Source organism: Nematolebias whitei, chromosome 7 (genome assembly GCF_014905685.2).
Source record: "Nematolebias whitei isolate Nwh7 chromosome 7, NemWhi1, whole genome shotgun sequence".
NCBI classification, from domain to species: Eukaryota; Metazoa; Chordata; class Actinopteri; order Cyprinodontiformes; family Rivulidae; genus Nematolebias; species Nematolebias whitei.
The window spans coordinates 12,898,226-12,916,341 of NC_056504.1; the positions used below are offsets into that span (position 1 = coordinate 12,898,226).

The 18,116-nt window shown below is 38.2% G+C and overlaps 1 protein-coding gene and 1 pseudogene across 1 annotated transcript in view; one reads left to right on the forward strand and one right to left on the reverse strand.

The window, feature by feature from the left end:
• cdh4 (cadherin 4, type 1, R-cadherin (retinal)) overlaps positions 1–18,116 on the reverse strand; it is a 446,399-nt gene that overhangs the window by 178,651 nt on the left and 249,632 nt on the right. The window lies entirely within an intron of this gene.
• Positions 8,493–17,370, forward strand: LOC119412064 (annotated as a pseudogene).

The following is an 18,116-nucleotide window of genomic DNA, read 5'->3' on the forward strand; positions in this document are numbered from 1 at the left end:
TACTGCAGCAGCATCAGCAAAACCCTGGAGCGGCAGCAGTGGTGAAAGCTGGGATCCTCTGCAAAACACCGTGAGGCTGCAGGAGAGAGCTGCCGATGCCTAAACCCTTACTGCTCGTTCCCTGACACTCTTCATATTCACTCTTGCCTCGTTCTGAGTCATTGTGTCAACTCTTCAGACGTACTCCGTTCTCTCTTGCCCTGAACTAGATGCACAGAGATCGTTCAGGTCTGCACACTGCCAAAAAGGAATTCAATTCAATTCAAAAATACTTTATTAATCCCAAAGGGACATTATTTGTTGTAACTCGTTATCCTCATTTCATTAAGAGATGTTATAGATACTGATGGCTTTAGGCAGGAAGGATCTGTTGTAAAGGTCCGTCAATCCTGACTCCAGTAGTTTTTTGACATATTTGCTGGTCTGTCACTAATTCTCAGTCATAATTAAATGACAAGAGGTGGAAATAATGAAGATGTGAGCAGGACAAGGCAGAGACGGCCATCCGGGAATATTAAAATTGACTTGAGCAGCTTTGCTGCTTTCTCTGCTCCTCCATTCTGAGCTGTGATAAAGAATCATTAAAAATTCATCGGCCTGCTGTCAGAAGAGCGGACGTCTGCATTTTGGCCAGACCGAGAGACAACCAGCTTTGTCTAGACTTTCTGGTGGCTCTGGTATATAACACCATCATCATCCAAACAAACTGTACAAAAATAAATACCTGCGATGTACTGCTGTATAAAGCATGACACAAAGGTAGATGACACAGAAACAAAGCAGAGTCTAAAGTTACACCGTCTGTTCTCAGGAGCTGTTTATGCTTACAGCGAAATACTGTGTGTTGCATGCTGCTCAGAGCCATTTATGTGAAAAGTACATGGCAGCAAAATATTAAATAACACATGGCTGCTGCCTTATTAGATCTTAGAATTACAGTTTAATCACCTGCAGCTACGCAGAGATAAAGGCTTTACAAAAGCAAATTATCAGGTTGACCTTCCACACATATAATTATATTACCCTGATACCATTTTTAAAGGCTCCCCGAGCTAATTAGCACTGTGGCTGAAATACAATGAGGTTGTTGGGAAAAAGGTGAGGGGAAGCTCATACACAGTAACATTTAAAGCTGAAGAAGTTGCTTCTTTTGAGGAAGAAACATGGATGAGTAATCTATTTACAGTAATGGACACAAATAAAATAAGAAATTCCCAGCTGTCATTTAAAGAGACGTCAACGTATTTAACAGGTTATCATCAGGAAACTATGAAAATAAAGTATAATTATCCACACAGTGTGCAGTGAAACAATACACAAGGTCAATCATGTTTTATCTTATTAATCTTAGAAGCAACAAAAGCCTGATTTATTTTTTTTAGTAGGATTAATAAGATATTTTACCAAAAGAAAACCACCCAGCACTGAATAGAAGAGAGAGAGAGTCAGATGATCTCCAAAGTCAGGAGGATTCATCCTCTGGGAGCCCTAACGTTACAGCCTGAGTTCTTCAGGTTCATGAATGATGACAGAAGTGATCCGCTGCCATCACCGTCCCTGGGGTCATGTCACTTTGAAAAAAGTGACGTCAAGAAATAAAAGTGAAAAGAAAAAGACACAGACAAGCTACACTGTCTGTTGGCACGAACAGTTCAGTTAGGCTTTGCCCATTCACATAACACCAAACCTGTTTAATCCCATGAACTCAAGGGAAGTCCGAGATTGTCATCATTGTGTTCCCATACAATGATGAAATTAGTTCCCTGCATTTAACCCATCGCATATGTGAGATACACCCAGGTGGAGCAGTGTGCAGCTATGTAAGTGCCCGGGGAGCAATTGGGATTGGGTGCAGGCCCGGAATGGCCAATCGGGATGGCCTGGAGATTTCCCGGAGGGACGGTTTGATTTGTGGGCTGCAGGGCTGGTGGCAGCTCAGTTCTTTTTTTTTTTTTTTTGTCCCACAAGACGGATCTGTGACGCGACCTGTCAATCAATCCAGTAGGCATATCAGCAAATGACCAATCAGTAACCTCGATTTGTACCAAAGGTAAATGCTCCTTACCTGCAGATCTGGGGCTGCAGCCCAGACACTTGCAGTCAGAGGGGTTTTGTGAAAAATCATCAGAAAAAAATGGTTAAACGTTGTCAGAGGAGAACAATCCAGACACGTGTTACACTGAGCGTTTAGTCAGTGGAATAAAGTTTATTCCTTTTCAAAAACTAAACGGAGTTTGGAAAAAAATGTTAAAAGCTGGCAACCAACCCCATGATCAGCTGATCACTAACATTATAAACAGGAAGTAGCTAGCACATGATCATCTCTACAAAAGTAACTGCAGGTAAATCCTCCATTTTCTATCATAATTACATTGTATGTTTAATGGTTAAATCAAAGGTTATTGCTTAATTCAAGTTCAAGTTATGTTTATTTGTCATATGCAGGTTAACACAAGGTTAAGGATCGAAGGCGAAACGTTTCAGCACAAAAAAAGAAACTGTCCAGATGACCTGACTGAAAAATGTTGGATTTTATACCTGGATTATTGAGCATGGACTTTGTTAGTTGTGCTTTGTTTTGTGTGTTTTATATGTAGATATATGTTGTACCTTCTAGTTGTATAAGTTTAGTCTTTGTTAAAACTAACCTGATTTTGTACAAAGTGTTTAATAGGCTGTGTATGTAAAATTTACTCTCTTACATATTGAATTTTACTGTGAGTTCTTGCTCTGTGTCGCTCTGTGGCATGAAAACATCTACTGCAGTAACCATTTTAAGTTTTTAGTAGTTTAGAATTCTTCTTTGCCTTAATTTTGGTTGATAAGACAGAAATGCCTCACTAAATGCTTCAGGTAACACCGTGAGCTTCACTACCTCCACCATTACAGCTATCTTGTTTGTTAGTTTGTCCGAGGTTAGCTCACCCTGTGTTACATTTCCTCATGGGCAAAGCGATCTTACCATTCATGTAAAAATAATTGATAATGTTCTTATAGAAACAATTCCTGAATGTTGTTCATACTGTGTTAATGCTACATGTTTGTCTCTTGACCCTATAATTGGGTAGAGGTAGGGGCCGTGGTCCAGCCATTCCTGCATGTTGTGGTGTCTCTGAGCAAGACACCCAATCAGGGTCGGAGTAGGACTCATTTTCAGCCCTGGAGTTTCAGCCTCAGAGTGGCCCACTTTAGATCACGACTTATTATTATTAAAATCATGTAATTTCAAGCTTACATCAGGGGTGATTCTAGAATCTGTCCTTTTAGGGGTGCTTTTAGTCCGCAGTGCTGACAACGGCTCTTGAACAATGTTGTGACCATTGGCACCAGAAATATTTTTAATGTGATGGGGGAGGGGGGCACAATGGCGGGGGGGTCTGGGGGTCCTCCCCCAGAAAATTTTGAATAAAGTAGATGCCATTTCCTACATTCTGATGTATTTTAACGGGATGTTTAACATTTAGTTTTGCCTACATAAGTAACACTTGATTCAATAACTATTTTAGAGTTAATGGCACAACCAGAAGTAGCCTGACCAACAGCTCTCCTTGTGTGAATAGAGCACACTCCACTTCTCTTATGTATCCTAGCCACAGTCTAAGAAACACAGTGTAGTGTAGCCTAAGTTAACTTTTAGGAAAAAAATCACGTCAATATGAAACAATAATAATAATCATTCCTTCTTACCGATGGCCTAGCATAAAGCAATATGATCATCATCCATCATGTTTATTAGTAGCTTAAAATAGCTAATTAAAACTCCAGTAATGGGCTAGGTCTATTGTAACCTTAACCAATTTCGGCCCCCAACTCAACCACATTATTATAAGTTACTTTTACAACAGCTGAGAGATATGTGATAGTTTAATTTTATGTATTTTTAACCCATTGTTCTTACAAGATTTTTGTTAAATATAATTTCATATGAAGGATCATCTTGCAGTTTAACACCACTGTTAACATGAGTGGTAATTTACTGGTTTAAGACAAGATTCAGATATTTGATTATGCAAAATCAAATACACAGTATCAGTTTTTATGTCACTGTTATTCAGAGCTGAAGGAAGGCAAGTCTTGTCCATAAAGCCCATTGACGTGATTTAATTCAGTCTAAAAATTCAGCGATATTTGGCAGGAATTTAGCATGTTTGTTTGTTTCTTTTTTTTTGTTTTTCTCTCGAGGAAGTTGCATTAAAAAAAAAAACAGATGCAAAAAAATAAAGAATAAGTACTTCTTAGAGATTGAAACACTGAACCATTTTTACACAAGCAGAAACTTTTCCCCAGCTTTTCAGGTGATGAAAAGGAAAAACAAGCGATGAATACACAAGGACATCTTTGTAAACCTGCAGGAGTCTCGAGTTAAATAACAGCTTGAATAGAGGTATTCATCGTGCCTAGAGTCTGGTTGCTCTGTGTTGTCCAGGTGGGAGGCAGCAGGAATGAATGAGACTGAGCTACTTCTAAGAACTGAGACAAAAACTTGTTTTCCAAATGCCATTCACACAACCTCATCAAATCAGTAAAACTAGAACTATGAACAGCTTCACTTTTTTGTTCAACTCCATTAACAACAACAACAACAACAACAACAACAACAACAAATCAACATGCAGTTAAAAGTGTAAAAAGTGAGCCTGTTTTGAAAATTTATAGTTTTTGCTCTAACATTTGAATCTCGCTCTGTCTTACTTACTCAAAAGGAGCCACACTTGATGACAGGAGGAGATTTTTTAACAGTTTTTGACTTGAGAGGACAGATTTTCAGGACAGTTTACACAGATATCCTGGAAGAATCTGCCACGAGCCGTGTGTGAAGCTTGTTTTTATATGCTTATCACTTCAGCCAAGCTCACAGACATCCTTAGAGCAACAGCTGCAGCCTCACTCAGCTTTCTACTAACCCAAACATATCAGAGTCAGAGTCAGAGTTTCTTTATTGTCATTCGCACCTCATGTGGTACATGTGGTGGAGCGAAATTATGTACACAAGGTCCCAGTTACATCCAACAATAAAATGTATAAGAAAAACAGTAATAACATCTACGATATGAACTAAGAAAAACATCAACTAAATATACACTAAGCACTCATAACATAAAACATTGAACATCAGCACAAACATGAACATGAGTCTGTGAGCAGATGTGCACGCATGAACACATCAACATTGAAACAGATCAGCAGCAACATGAAACAGATCAGCAGCAACATGAAACAGATCAGCAGCAACATGATGTGGTTTTTCACAGTGATTATTCTAGTTAGAGATTCATGAGTCTAACAGCCTCAGGGTAGAAGCTGTTCCTCAGTCTAGTGGTTCTACACTTAATGTTCCTTAACTTCCTTCCTGAGGGGAGTGGGGCAAAAAGTGTGTGTGCTGGGTGAGTGGGGTCCTTCATGATGCAGGTGGCCCTCTTCCTGCATCTGGAGGTGGAGGTGTAGATGTCTGTAATGGTGGGGAGGCTGATTCCGACAGATTTCTGTGCAGCCTTCACCACTCTCTGCAAAGCTTTTCTTTCTGCAGCTGTGCAGCCTCCATGCCACACGTTGATGCTGGAGCACAGGATGCTCTCCACTGCACACCTGTAGAAGGAGGTGAGGACTGAGCTTCCCAGACCAGCTCGTCTCAGCCGTCTGAGGAAGTAGAGTCTCTGATGAGCTTTCTTCATCAGGCTGGTGGTGTTGTTGCTCCAGCTGAGGTTGTCATTCATGTGTACACCCAAGTACTTGTAGCTGGAGACCACTTCCACCGCAGATCCTCTTATGTTCAGGGGGGTGTAGATGTTTTTGTTCCTTCTGAAGTCCACAATCATCTCCTTTGTCTTCTTCACATTAATGTGAAGGTTATTCTCTTTGCACCAGCTCTCCAGGTGTTCCACCTCTTGCCTGTAGCTGGACTCATCATTGTTTGTGATGCATCCCACCACCGCTGTATCATCTGCAAACTTTACAATGTGACAGCTGAATGATATGATTCATGGGCAGAGTTAACATTCTCTGCCATAGTGGTTAAAAACATCCATAAACTTTGACCAAAAATTCCTTCACAATTATCAGTTTGGCTCACAATGGATTGTAAAGTTTTTAAACTGATCAGTTTCAGTGTGCGATGTTTGTTTTATTCAAGTTTCTAAAGGATCAGTTCTGATCTATGAGATTTGGATCTCAAGGATTTTTCTCTCAGTTACGCTTGTTGTTACATACAAACCCCCAAATGTTAACTGAAATACATATTTAGAGCAGCTTACTGATGTCATAAAAGGTATAAAATCAAAGGAACTTGTGATTCTTGGTGATATCAATATGAATTGACCAGATAAAGCTTCAAAATACTTAAAAACCATGGCCACAAAGCTGGGGCTCCAACAATTAAGGTACCGAGTAAGACATGCAATTCCATTTAGGAGCTTATATTTATAAACCGACCCTCTACATATGGTATATCTGGAGTCATAAATAATTCAGTCTCAGATCATTCGCTTATTTATGTCAGTAGAAAAAATCTTAAGCAATCAACATGTCATGTACATAATTCTTATAAAAAAAGATTCCAAATTCAAAACAAACTATGTTTAATGCAGACATTAAAAATACTGATTGTAGTGAAGGTATTTATTTGTCAAATCCCAATCAAATTCTAACATTTTTATTATAATAAATTGGAGACCATACAGCAAAAATATATCTCAATTTATAAAATTCCAATCAGACAAAATAAAATACCACGGCTGAATGCTTCTTTAATACGCCTCTTAAAACTGAAAGCTTCCTCTTTGAAATCCTATAGGTTATCAAAAACACCTGAAAATAGGTCCCATTTTAATTATTATCGAAATAAATGCACTACTGAATTACGTAAAGCTAAACAACAGTATTTTCAAAAGCAAATTATTTCAGCCGGTACAAACCTGAAAACTTTGTGGCAAACAATTAAGTCTGTAACGGGGAAAATAGCAACAAAACTTTCAACATCAATTTACAAATTTCAGTAGAAGGTCTCCTTATTTCTGATCATGAAAAAATTGCTAACGTGTTTAATGAATACTTTATTTCTTCTGTTCAGGAACTGTTACCTGGGCCTTCTAATAGTTCAAAGTCATCTAAATTATCTGATACCTCTGAGCAGTTGTCTTTTTCTGAAATCTCACAGACTGATCTTCTGGATATATTACAATCTTTAAATAGCTCGCATGCCTGTGATATATACAAGTTAAATATGAATTTCTTGAAAACGCATGCCAGCACTTTTATACCATTATTTCATCATCTACTTAACTTGTGCATTACACAGTCAAGTTTTCCCGTTGCCTGGAAGTCTGCACAGATTACTCCTATTTTCAAATCTGGTGATCCGACTGATGTTTCAAATTATAGGCCAACTTCAGTCCTTCCAATTTTTTATAAGTTACTTGAGAAAACACTGTTTAACCAATTACTTCACCATTTAGAAGTTAATAATATGTTACGCGATAACCAACATGGTTTTCATGCTTCAAGATCAACCATGTCAACATTAATGCTGTTTACTGAACAAATACGTACTGCTCTGAATAAAGGTCAAGTAACTGGCGCTGTATAGATCAATTTCCGAAAGCATTCGATACAGTTGATCATTATACTCTTTTACAAAAACTGACTTCTTTTCGACTTTCATTTTCTGCAATTCAAATGTCTTATTCCTATTTAACTGATAGGTGCCAGGTCGTGAAACATGGCAATTGTACATCCCAGTCACTACCCTGCTGTATGGAAGTCCCACAAGGTAGTATACTGGGTCCATTGCTTTTTTTTACTATACATAAATGACCTTCCCAAAATATTTAATCACTCCAATATTTTATTTTAATTTTAATGTATGCTGATGATACTGTTCTTTTCTTATCTGGCTCAAATATTGAATCTATCAACAGTCAGCTACAAGCAGATCTTCAGCAATTTCATTCCTGGCTACAAGAAAATCGCTTGACGATTAATGTAAAAAAAAAAAACTGTATGTATGTATTTTTCCTCACCTAGAAGACATTTCAATATATCAAATCCTCCTTTTTAAACAAACCCCTTTCTTTTGTTACTACTTATAAATATATGGGAATTATCTTGGACTCTCATTTAACTTATCATGACCACGTGCAATCCTTATGTACGAAACAAAAAATGTATGTTTATTCCAAAATTAGACCAAATTTGACATTTTCTGTTTCAAACACTGATCTTCATGGCATAATACGTTCAACCGTCATACTGTTTACTGTCTAGTCTCTTACTACTAATGAAATCCTGAAACCCACAGCTAGGCTCTAAAACAGGGCCTATAAAATTCATAAAATAACTTCCCGGCTGGACTCATCACTGTACAGCTCTTTCTTCTTCAAATGCTCTAACTTTTCAAAATTATGTTCTACACAGCAGTATTAAATTGTATTTTCAGGTTTTTCTTGGTGTCGGTAATGTAGCTCTTTCTACTTTGATGCATAAAACCAATTACGGACATGGTCGCTCGACTAGAGCTGCTACAAGCAGACACTTGCCACTACCAGCCTTTAAAAACTGTTATGGTCAGAGATCATTTTTCTATGTTTATACTAAAGCATGGAATGACATTCCACAACTTATAAAGTCCATCTCAACATTCCCACTTTTTAAGAAGACGCATGCACGTCATCTGTTGGACACCTTTTTTTGCAATCACCGTTACGTGTCTGCCGTAGTAATGCTGCCGTTCTTGTATTTTTGTAATGTGGTATGTCTGTGTGTCTATTAATGTGATGTGATATATGTGTGTTTTTTATGTTCTGCAGAACAGGAACCTGCTGTAAAACAGCAAATAGGCTGTGCCAGGCCCGATTTCTTTTAATCTTTTCCTGTTTAAAATTCTAAATAAAAAATAAATAAAGTCACATAAAGTTTTAATCTGTTTAATAGACTTTTTGTAGACAACTCATAAACTGCCCTGGTCCTAACGTAACTCACACAGCAAAGGCCAGAAGGCTTCAGTCCCAGCTTCAAGTGTTTGGTGTTGGAGCCTTATGGTAGATGTTTCTGCTGTGAGGTTTGCCCGAGTCACAGAGCTCTAAAGAAAGACGCGTTGTTTCAAAATTCCGTTGTAAATGTGGACATCATTGCATCTTTTTTGTGAACTCTGTCTACATTTTACAGCTTCAACTAAAAGTTCACTGCAAAAGACATAGCAACACAAAAACTGTCAGAAAAAAAAAAAAAAAAAGATTTAATTGTTTAAAGGATGCCCCAATGACCATGCTTTGGCAACCTAAGTAAAAAAAAAAAGTTTCAGCACTAATAAATAAATAAATAAATCTGTCAAATAAACAAGAAAAAAACTAATGTTGAAGCTGTCTCATAATTCACTCTTTGTATTAGTATCATTTAAATTTCCATCTATCTTTGAGTCGACACCACACAGTGAGTTTGTTAGCTTGATATATATTTTTTTTAGATTTGTAGATTGTGAAATACATTAGTGAGAACTCTGTAACTCTGTAAGGACTTGACAAATTTAAGGTGTGTCATTTTCTTATTTATGAACCGGCAGTGACATTGGAGTTCCCAGATGAAAACAAACAAACAAAGCTTTATTTTCAACAACAATGTTACAGTTAGAGCAAGTAAACTTCATACTGACGTACTGACACCTCGATGAGTCTGACCCTCCTGCTGCCCTTGGGTTAAAAAGACATTTAAGGCCTCAGTTTGGGCTTCGGTGGTCTTTTTGACGCTAAAAAAATATACATTGCCACACAAAAAAAATAAAAGTCATAAAATTATGAGAATAAAGTCATAGTATTATGAGAATAAAGTCAAAAAAGCCTTAATATTATGAGAATAAAGTTGTACAAGACTTTTTTTTTTACAGCTGTCATTATTATTTTTTTTTCTTTCCACGAGCCGGATCCACGTGACGACCTGTCAATCAATCCAGTAGGCATGTCAGCAAATTACCAATCCGAAGCTAAATGAGTCGTAATATTATCCGAACTCTGACACGATAAAGCAGGGTTTACTGCATTTCAACTGTGGTAAAATGAAGAATGTTTGTTAAACTTTATTAATGGCGCTCTTACTCAAAACGTGTTCCAATACTGCCCCCTACTGTTGTGTTTTTCTATGCTGCTTCTGGGATGCATACACGTGACGTCATTACGTCATGACTTTCAATTTTGTTTCCGTTTGAAAACAGCGCTCAGTGAGCGAAACTGTGTGCGTGCAACACTGTTAGAGGTCTTCAACAAATATGCCAGAAAGAGGCTGAAGCGATACAGCTACTCACTTATTTCTGTCTCTCTGCAACACCAACACCTCTGCGCTACAATCCATTTAACAGTGTTGAGCATCTTGTTAAGTTATACTTTGGTATTGATTTTACAAATAAGGAGAGGGTTAATCTGTTAGCACATCAGCATCAGATTATCAGAATCAGGATTTGAACCTGCTTACAGTAAGGTGTAATGCTCTGATGGGCTGCAGCACAGTTCTGCAGGTAAGGAACATTTAGCTTTGGATTGGTCATTTGCTGACATGCGTACTGGACTGATTGACAGGTCATGTTGTGGATCCGACTCGTGGAAAAAAATAAAATTAAAATAAAGGAGAGCTGTAAAAAAAAAAAAGTCTCGTACGACTTTATTCTTGTAATTATATGGCTTTTTTTTTTTTTTCTTAGCGTGGCCCTAAAGCTCCATAGTATGTTTTGATCTTGTGCATTTGTAAATAAATACAAATTGTTAAGTTTTAACGACAAGTTGTTACTTTATGAAAGTGACCAACATTTAAAAATGACTGAATATTATCAGGGCTCTGAGGATGTGAGTAATACTAGCAAAGTCCTTGGAGATCTTGGTTTTCAACATCTGAGCATTCTGGTGTAAAAACAACGCCCCCCACCCCAGTGAAGGTGGGCTAAGCAGCACACGGTCCCTTGTAACTCTCCACATGAGGTAAAAAGTGTAAAAATATAAAGTAGAGAAAGAGTGGTGGGTTCGGAGAACGTTGTGACTTCACAGTGTGATCCGATTGCACGGAGGTCTGAAGTTGTGTTTCTGTGTCAGGCTGCAGTGGGAGCGTTACCAACGGCAACGCGGCTTATTAGCAGGCTCGGTTAACAAAGACAGAAACATCACTGCAGGCTGTTTTCAAATGTTTGGATACAAACTGTTTTCACATTTAAGTTTATAAAAAGGAAGGTGCAAATACTTTGAAAAACACTCAAAATGTTTTCGAAAGGTAGAAATTAAATATCTGAAGAAGAGTTTTATATTAGCACCTGAGTTTGAAAGCAAAACATTTTCTCCCCAGTGGCTTTGAAAGTTAGAGTCGACAAGAAATACACGAGCTTGATTTATTATTGCCAACTGCTGTTAAACTAAAAGTGGGCAATGGTGCTTTTGCTTGTGTTTGTCTATTAGCAAAATCATAATTTACAAGATGAATTTCAATGAAATTTGCTAAAATTAATCACTGAATGCACATCTATAAATGAGAAATGTTTGGAGACACCTTGATTCAAGATGGCTGACACAGACAACTGACCTTATAAACACAAAATAATTGTCAGGTTTACGTATAATAACGTGACATTTGGTGTGGTAGTAGCTGAGACTGATCTACACCATGTATTTTGAACACTAAAAGCTTATCTGAGATCTTTAACTAGATCAAGTGAACTTTGTTAGCAAAATATTTATTCTACTACTAGATAGGATTTACTGTAACTTTCAGGAACTAATCATTTGTGTACAGCCAGTGCTGTAGTCTACGTGATAAGCGAGTATACGGCGTATAGTCACAAAAAAAGGCTTTCCAAGAATTTCCGCAAAACCAATTAAAAGTGCCCAATGACACATAATGTTCCCTCTATGCAGCACAGTTAGGGCATCTGGGCAAATGCCCAAGCAAAATATCTAGTTATTTCCTGCTTTATAATAAACTTTTATAATGAACTGTCAGCTCGAGCGCAGCGGTCTCTATAATCTGTCTGTATGCAGCGCATTTGCATGAAGAGTAGAGGAAGAGACCGCCCCAGGTCAAAACAGACATGTGTCATGTGGTTTGTGTAGTGACAATGGAAGTTTACGAAGAGGTGAAAAATGCAACCAATGAAATCACAGGAGAACTTTCATTCCAGCCAATCAGCATCTTCTGGAGTTTTGGCACAGATTTGCGAAGAAGCTAAGTAGCTACAAGCAACCTCCTTGGCCTCTAGTTTTTCCAAGCTTTATACTGCATATTTCATCACATACCAAGGAATAATATTTGGCGTTGTGGATTTGTCACAGAAGTTTATGGTGGTACGACATCAAACAAAGGCGGTAAGTAAGCTAATCCCACGACTTGTAGCCGTTTTTATCATGCTAAGTGTTAGCAAATAGTAGTTCTCAATGTATATCTGGATGCGACTAAACTAATTTTGTACCAAGTGTTTAATAGTTCAAGTTGTGTTTATTTGTCATATGCAAGGTTAACAGAAGGTTAACAGAAGGTTAACAGTACAATGAAATGTTCAGGATGAAAAGAACCAATTTAACTCGCTAAAAAAACAAATAACAAACAAGAAATATTAAGCATGCAATAAGGGTACAAAAATAAAGTACCAAAAAGTGAATCAGAATCAGAATAAGCTTTGTTATCATTGTACTGGAATACAGTGAAATTATGTTTGTCCAGTCGTCCGAAAGATGAACGGAGTGCACTAATTTAAAGATAATTATAATATTTACAGTTGTAATTTATTGAAATATAAGCATCAGCGAAATTTTGAAATGTTCAATATGCTTAAAAATCAAAATAAATTGATGATTACGTTGTACTAACGGGTGTACTTTGGTTTTCAAGCACAGTATACCTACTACAAAAATGTGGACTACACCACTGTGTACATCTAAAAATGGTAAAGTTTTTCAGCTAACCCAGTTCAAGATGGCTGCTAAAACTAAGTGATCTTAGAAAACACAGAAGTGGCTATAATTAGGTCAGTTTTACAGATATCATGCTAAAATTAGGTGTGATTGCAGCTGGGAGCCTTTTCAAACACATGCTCGATGTGTAACTCATTGTGCATAATATTTGTGCGACTGTTTACAGAATATATCATGATTCAAATAAACTAAACAAGTAATCACAGGATGTACATCTGACTGACTTTTGGCGTTATTGTAATTCAAGCTGGTCACCACAACTAAACATAATTAGCCAACACAAATACGGCTATAACTGTGTTAATGTCATAGATAATAAGATCAAATTGCATGTGGGATTTGCTGAAAGTCATTCTCTGAGTGTGACATAATTGCAGATACCATTATTTCCCAGGCTTGACCTAAACAGTTTAGAACACACAACAAACCTTTTGTTATCTCTGTGTGGACCAGATTCTAATATTGTTTCATTTCTAGTAAGACCTTTTCATACATTATATAACTGATCTCAGATGACGGGGTTGAGTGAAAAAGGTAAAAAGGTTAAATATAATGAGGTGGCCGAGTTACAAGAACAAACTGTGAGAGTAATCCTGTCTGATTTAGGGTCAAGATTCTCCCCTGAGACACCATTATCAGGTGATAGGTCACAATTATTAAGACAGAATGACCCTTCCTTTATGGTATGTCACCATGTCTTTAAGGCAACAACTACTAAGGGCACTGAAATGCAGAGAGGATGAAGAAGAATGAGGTGGAATAAAGAGGACTGGATTAAAACAATGTGAGGGTGAGAGAAAGGAAGGAGGACAAGGACAGCATGGACATTAGCAGGAAAGTTGGGAGTTTAAGATGGAGTGGATGGAGAAAAGTTTCAGGAGTGATTTGTGACAAAACTGTGTCAGCAAAGTTCAAAGGAAAAGTTTATAAGACAGTGGTGAGACCAGCTATGTTGTATGGATTGGAGACAGAGACATGGACAAAAAGACAGGAGAAAGAACTGGAAGGATCAGAAATGAAGATGTGAGGTTTTCGTTAAGAGTGACAAGGATGGATAAGATTAGGAATGAGATCATCAGAGGTACAGCACAGGTTGAACAACTGGGAGATGAAGTTAGGGAGACCAGACTGAGATGGTTTGGACATGTCCAGAGGAGGGACAGTGGGTATATTGGTAGAAAGATGTTAGAAATGCAGCTGCCAGGAAAAAGACAAAGAGGAGATATATGGATGCAGTTAGAAAGGACATGAAGGTACAGTTGTCCCTTGCTACTTTGTGGATTAACTTTCGTGGACTCGCTCTTTCACGGTTTTTCAAAGTAAGATTGAACACGAGGGGAAAGAAAAAGTACAGGACACATAACTGTCAACTTTAAATTTAGTCTCTTGATTGAGACAGTACTGGAAACAGTACTGTAGAGTAAAAAGTTAACGAAAAAAATACAATACTTCAGACAGGCGCCGCCATTTTGTTTTCTCTCAATAAGCCTACACTGTATCAATGCTCATAAGGACTACATTTCCCAGAAGCCAACAGTGCCCCGCCCAGAAGCCCCATTGCCTTCTGCTGAAATACAAGAGGGAAAGTTTTGATCTGATTCGAAAAATTTGGTCCCTCACAGCGATTTCGGCACCCAGTAGATTCAGAGAGCCACACATAACCGGACCAGAACCGAACCTCCAGACCCATCAGCAAATCTGAGAGCTGGTGTCCAACCCACAAGGACTTCCAAGCAGGGACGTGCAGCCGTAGGTCCGGCGTTCTCTCTGGAGCCCACTGCCACTACCTCGAGTCAAAAAGCCGACCAGAACCGGCAGGATAGGGCCACCAAAATGGAACCAAGTCGAGTGGAACTGAGCCCCTGATGTTCTGCCAGCTGGTGAGTAAAATTTAGTAGCTACATATACGTATGTTGTTAAAATTAGTGATAAACGAGAGACTACTGTAGTTGGAGTGAGGATGCAGAGGACAGAATGAGATGGTGGAGGAAGACTCGCTGTTGCACTCCCTGAAGAGGGATAAAACAAAAGAAGAAGAGCTATGATAAAAAAAAGGCAGGAAAACAAACAAAACAAACAAAAAAATAACTACACAACTTAATATGAGCAACAACAGAGCCCCTACTGTGGCCGTCAAGTTTTAAAAAGGCTTGCATTTCTGTCACTTTTCCTGAATGACACACCATGAACAAATTTTATTTTTACACAGACAGTGAAGTACTCGAGAATGTGCTTGGCAGAGAAAAATGAAATAGTTAATATTCCAGGTTGGTATGCGTGTGATTCACAGAGGGTATGCCTCGTTGCTTTTAAATGAAAGCAGCGCAATACAAACTGACGTTAGGAAACTTCACTTTGTAAATTTGGTTGTTTCCTTTTTCCAGCCATGAGCTATCAGTCACAAAGAAACAAAGCTAGATGTAAAAATGGAGGAGCATATGTGAATATATAGTTATGTGTAAGGTATAAAGAGTGCAAGGCTTAGCTAGCATTATTTGAAGGAATGAATGGGAGCAACACACAAAACGTAGAAACAAACTCAAGTACTGATCTCATCACGCTAGTATCCATACAGTCCAATATGTTGATATATCAACTTTAGAATCACATGTTGATGTAAATTTATCAGTCATCCAGGAAGTGACAACTCTAAAAGGTTTTTTTTTAAGATGAGGCAAATTAACTTTTGTTCTGTATCTGAGATGTGGAGTTTCAAGATTTAAACTGCACAATGTTGCTATCAATACTATGAATATCTGCATCGATCTGCATACACTTACTTCAATGACATAAAATCCATACATTATATTTACCCGCTTCTTCCTTTTCAAGTCGCAGAGGTCACTGGTAGCCATGTCCAGCTATCACTGTGTGAGAGGCGAGGGACACCCTGGACATGTCTCCAGTCCATCACAAAGACACATAGAGATAAATGAGACAAACAACCATTCACTCTCTCACTCACACCTAGGGACAATTTAGAGTTACCAATCAGTCTAACATGCATGCTTTTAGTCTGTGGAAGGAAACTGGAATACCTGGAGAAAATCCACGCAGGCACAGAGCGAACATGCAAACTCCACCCAGAAAGGCCCCCAACTGGGATTAGAACCGGGGCAACCTGCTCACTGAGTGGCAGCAGCTCTAACAACTGATCCACCGTGCTGACCTCAATGACGCAAAAGTCTGATAAAATACAACATGACCATTCAGAGTGAGGTCACCTGAAGTACATCAAATATGTATCTGATTTAGTAACAAATACAAAAATGACCTGGGTTGGATTAGAAAAACAGGATTTGTCAAAGTCAGACTGTCATAAAAAAAGAAATCACAAATTGTCAAAAATTAAACCAGAGTACAACATCTCTGGGGTTTTGCCTGCAATGTAAATATAGCCTTAGTTATAGCAACATTTATGTTGGCTAACGTTGATTAGCAGTGGTGTCCATCTTAAAATGGGGTGACTCGCAAAATTAATCAACGTTTTACCAATGACTGTCTTTAGAAAGTTTCTTAAAATCTGTTCAGTGGTTCATGAGATATTTAGCTAACAGAAATCAATCCAATAGTTAGTGGCAAAGTTATAAAAACAAACTTAAAAGTTTGTGTTGGGGATGACTCTCAGCTACTACCGATCCAAGATTTAGCGCAATATCTGCACACCTGGATGAGTTAGTTTTTAATGTGTTTACTAAGGTTGCATGTCTGTGGAAACTGACTTCTGAAGTTCATTACTTGTAGACGTTCATTCAGTGATTACTTTCAGAGAGCTACATTCAACTCTGTCCACTGGGTCATAATATATTTGACTAACAGTGCAGACAGAGGAACGAACACACGCATAACATGGGAAACATGTTCCAGAATTGCACCACTAAAGGTGGCTGCATGTTGGAGTAGCTCCGTTACTTTCATTCTGGGATGTTGCTTTTGAAAACTTTCATTCCTCTTTTTTCTGGATGTAAATCACTTGTTTTAGATGAATATTTCCGCTGATATCGAATGCTGTGCAGATGGAAGGAATTTTACTTAAACCTTTTTGCTTTTGGACATTTGTTATGATGCATAACCATGACAACAAGGTGGTTTTTACAATTGGGAGCAGCTGATTAACATCTCAAAAGCTCAAATAATACCTCAACTACAGCCCCAAATCAAAAATTAGTTAAAAAAGAGGTGCGGTGGACGCATCCCCGTCTACCTGGCGGAGACGCTTGAGTACCTGACCACCGAGATCCTGGAGCTGGTGGGAAACACAGCTTGTGACTACAAGAAGACCAGGATCATCCCCTGACACCTGCAGCTGGCTGTCCGCAATGACAAGAAGCTCAACAAGCTGCTGGGAAGAGTGGCCATCACTCAGGGAGGAGTTCTGCCCAAGATTCAGGTGGTCCTGCTGCCCAAGAAGACCGAGAAATCCACCAAGTCCAAGTAGACAGATCAACATCTGCAGCCAGTTTCCTCTGATCTGCTCTTAGACGGACCCATACAAGAGATCCTTCCTGCCCACAGTCATCAGCATCTATAACAACTCTAATGAAACCAGGATGATGAGTTACAACAACATTTAATTTCCCTTTGGTATGAATAAAGTATTTTTAATTTAATTTAATTTAATAATGCACACAATGTCAGTGCACATAAAGTTTCTACATGCATGTGTCCTTTTGTCCTGTAAGGCAACAGATCAGTTTTATTCTGAATACATTTAAAAACAATTCTTTGTAAAGTTGAGACAATCTTGCATCAGTTATTGCTGCTTGTTTACATGATTTCTTTTATCTAACGAGTTACTCGGCTTTAATATTTTTCCTTATTTTGACAGGATTAATATTTCAGGAGAGATAGAAAAACTCCTGCACTGCTCCGAAGTATTTTACTCATCTTTTTGGGAGAAAGTTAAACTACTTTGAAAGCAAACAACAGTTTGTTTTAGTGGATCCAAGAATTTCACAATGCAAAGCCAAAAAGCTGTTAAAGCTTCCTCCAGTGTGGGACAAGGGGGAGCATCAGGTGGAGCAGACATATTGTGTGGGGGAGATTTTAGGTTTAAAATCACAGACTAGCTGTGGACTTTTAATTTCCGGTAAAGTGAACAAAACATACACGATACACCGAGTTTCACACTTGGAAAACACTTCATATCTTCTATGCCCTTTATACAAATACAATAGTTGTATT